Consider the following 3,839-nt stretch of genomic DNA (forward strand, 5'->3'; position numbering starts at 1 on the left):
AGAAACGTAATTTTTTTTCTTGCTTTACCTATTATACATTGTAATTTTTTCTTTGTGTTACTGAATATACTGTAATCACCTAATTTTTCCCCTCAATAAATAAGATTTTGTTTTTGAAGTATTACTGCTTGTATGTCTACTCTTGATCAGAGGCCTTATCTGTGCCCTTTCAAGGGTTAGCAGAATTAGCCTGCTCTGAGGAGTCTTCTGCCAGTCAGAGACAAACCCCCTCGTAATACTCTGGCAATTCTTTTAGGGCAGATCACCACTTTTCTTCCCCATTGGATAGACAAGCCAGTACTGGGATATCTTAAGTCCAAATAGCGGGGTAACAAATTGGCATCCCTGGGTAGGCTCATGCTAGATTACCTATCTGGATGTTAACAGTATAGCACTCCCTACTAGAAACAAAAAGCAATAGACAGACAGGCTGCTATGAAGCTGGTCATCTCAGATGCAAAAGAGGAAAAAAGAATAAATCATTTAGCCTGCAGAAGACAAATTCATGCACTAAAGGAAGAATTGAAAGCCAGCAGAGAAGTCATAACAGCAATAAAGCTCCTCGAGTGGTGAAATCAGATGAAGATGATATGGGTCCTCCTTGCTATGATGATAATCCCAAAGAGTCTACTCCAGAATTTTAGTCCACCGAGGGAAGAGCGAGAATATCAAAGGCTACCTCCCGTAGCTCCAATTATTACCTCCACAATAACCAAAACTACCACCAATGGAAATAGAAGAGAGGGTAGAGGAAAGACTCTATGCCCCTGAGCAAATTAGAGCTCTAGGAAAATCCATGGGTCCTTTGAACAGGAACACAGTGAACGGATGGCTAGCTAAAACAAGGGGGATAACAGGATTAACAGGAATTGATCTCTGCGTTAATAAAAAAGAGTGCATACATTCAGATGAATTTGCTGGGCTTCCTTATGATATCCAGGGAGGAGAAGAAGGTGATACTGGTAGAGAAATCTTGAAACTTTTCTTTCCTGGAGAAGATCCAGTGGCATGGTTTCATCAGGAAAAGCAACAATCAAAGGAAAGACCTGAACCATAGCTAGAAAGAATTTATTATACAAACATACAGGAATCATCCCATTGGGATATCAGCTGATATATGATTCCCCACAGTGCTCCAGTTCATTTTCAATTAGGGAGGCAGAAAAAGGTAAAGAACAGTTTGGTATGATGAATTTAGATGGCGATGGAATAACTGGCATTGATGTATTAGGTAAGCTTGGAGGTAACAGTAGATTTGGTAAATTATTGTGGAAAATACTGCCAATAAGGCCAGAACAATAGATCTACCAATTGTTATTGAGGCAGGATATAGGTTAGCTGCTATCAAAGCAGATTAAAATGGGCTGATTGGCCAACAGAGGTTCTGGAAATAGCACAAAAGTATAAGGAAGTCTGGACAACCAATAAGGCAGAATGTGGAAAAATAGAAGCAGAAGTCTTGATCACCAGACCAGATCCCCCACTTCAAAGACAGTATAAATATCTTAAGGAGGCAGAACGTAGTTTAATGAAAACTATCCAAGGGCTTTTAGAATAAAGTATTGTTGAACAACAGAATACCAATAATGCAGCTATTTGGCCAGTTTTAAAGGCAGATAGTAAAACTTGAAGACTATTGATCTTAGGCCTTTTAATAAAGTGACTCCAATGACAGCTCCAGCAGTGGCAAAGTATCCCGAAGTAATTGCCTCTATTATCGTAGGAATATGATGGTTCACTGTTTCAAATTTAGCCAGTGCATTCTTTGCAATTCCTTTGCATCTGGACTCCTAGTACAAGTTTGCCTTTACATTCCAAGGAAGCCCGTTTTATTTTTGTCAATCTCCACAAGGTTTCCGTAACAGCCCTGCTATCTGCAATATGCACATGAACAAATATGGGATAACATGCCTAATAAGGATATCATATTATATGTAGGTGATATCCTTATAAAACACAAAAATTAAGTAAGAGAATTTTAGAAATTTAGAAAGAGAATTAGATCACATATTACAGAAAATAAAGGAAACAAGGTTTAAGGTTAGTCCAGAAAAAGCTCAGATATGCCAGCAGCAAGTAAACTACGTAGGAATAACATTAGGACAAAAGGGACGATCACCAGATAAACAATGGCTAGAATTATTGCAAAAATTACCAGCCCCCAGAGGTATATCTACTTTAAGATAGTTTTTGGGTATGACAAATTTCTCAAGAGAATTATGCAGAGAAAGCCAGCCCACTGTCTAAGTTATTTAAAAAGGGAAATAACTGGGAATGGGGATTAGAACAGCAGGAAGCTTTTATGCAGCTTAAGAAAGTATTAGCAAAAGCTCCAGCTTTAGCATACTGTAGATGAGCGGACTCACCCCTGCAGCACCTCCTGGTAGTAATTTCTGGGAATTAGCTCGTTCCAGCCTCGAAGCATCCTCTGCAGGCCAGTGATCCGCCTGTCCTCTGGCCCCCGTGTCCCTCCCTGGACCCCGGTGCCTCTTTAACTGGGGTGTTGCCCCCTGGCAGTACCCCCACAGTTCTGGGTCTCCCCCTCCCAGGGGAACCGCCAACCCACTATCCCCACCTCGCCTCAGTATCAGGCTACTGCCAGTCATCATCTAGCCCCCATGCCCTGGGGCAGACTGCAATATAAGCCTACTCATCACTTGCGAGATTGGGTTTGGACCTGCTGCCTTGGCCTACCCCTGGGCTGCCCTCTGCAACCCCCAATACCCCTTTGCCTTCTGCTAGGCCGCAGCCTGGGACTTTCCAGGCTGGAGCTCCCCAGCTCCTCAGCCTTTCCCCAGTCCTGCGTCACTCAGGTATCCTGCTCAGGTCCCTGCAGCCAAGCCCATCTCCCTCTACAAACAAAGAGAGACTGTTTGGGCTTCTGGCTCACAGCCTCTTATAGGGGCCAGCTGGGCCTGACTCGGGCATGGCCACAGCTGAGCCTACTTTCCCCAATCAGCCCAGGCTTCTTGCCCCAGCCACAGCCCTCTCCTGGGCTGTTTTAAGCCCTTTAGGGCAGGAGCAGGGGACCACCCTGCTACACATACCCAAAAAATAGGACAACCTTTTATGCTCCAATTGGCTACCAGTAGTACTGGAATGAGTAGCATATTAAGTCAAGACCATGAAACAGGTCTTCGACCACTGGCATATGTCTCTGAAGTTCTGAAGTGAGTGGAACAGAATTTATTCCTTGTGAGAAAGAGGTATTAGCCTTGTTTTGGGTTTTGCAACATTGAGTGTATTTAGTAGAATTATCCCCAGTGCTTCTTAAGACATCACATTCACCTATGTAATATATATTAACAGAAAAAATTAATGATGGACATGTTTCTAGTCCCAGATTAGCAAAATGGACATTAGCCCTGCTAAATAAAAATGTAACAATGGAAAAGGTCCCAAGTTTATCAACAGTTCCGTATGGTCTTATAATTGAAGGAGAACAGCATCAATGTCCTCTACCAGAAATGGACCAGTACTGGGATACCTTAAGTCCAAACACTGGAGAAACACCATTATCAACTGTCCTGCTTATCCCACACCTGCCTTTACTTCCCATGCAAATTAGCCTCTCTTATAGGAAAGAAATGCTGCCCTTTTAAATTCATATGCTTAATATATCCCACACTATGATTTTCTTAAACAAAGATACTTAAAAAAAAAAAAAAAAGCAGATACAATCCATACAACAGCAGACATATTATGAACTCAGTCATAAAGGCGTCATTCAGGAAACTTCAGTGGGGCTATTCCACTGAGTGAGAGAAGCAGGAATAGTCCCTCAGAGGATAAACTCTTCAAGACTAAGAATAGGGACATTCTCAAAACAAACAAATGAC

The sequence above is a fragment of the Chelonoidis abingdonii genome, chromosome 1 (genome assembly GCF_003597395.2).
Source record: "Chelonoidis abingdonii isolate Lonesome George chromosome 1, CheloAbing_2.0, whole genome shotgun sequence".
Lineage (NCBI taxonomy): Eukaryota > Metazoa > Chordata > Testudines > Testudinidae > Chelonoidis > Chelonoidis abingdonii.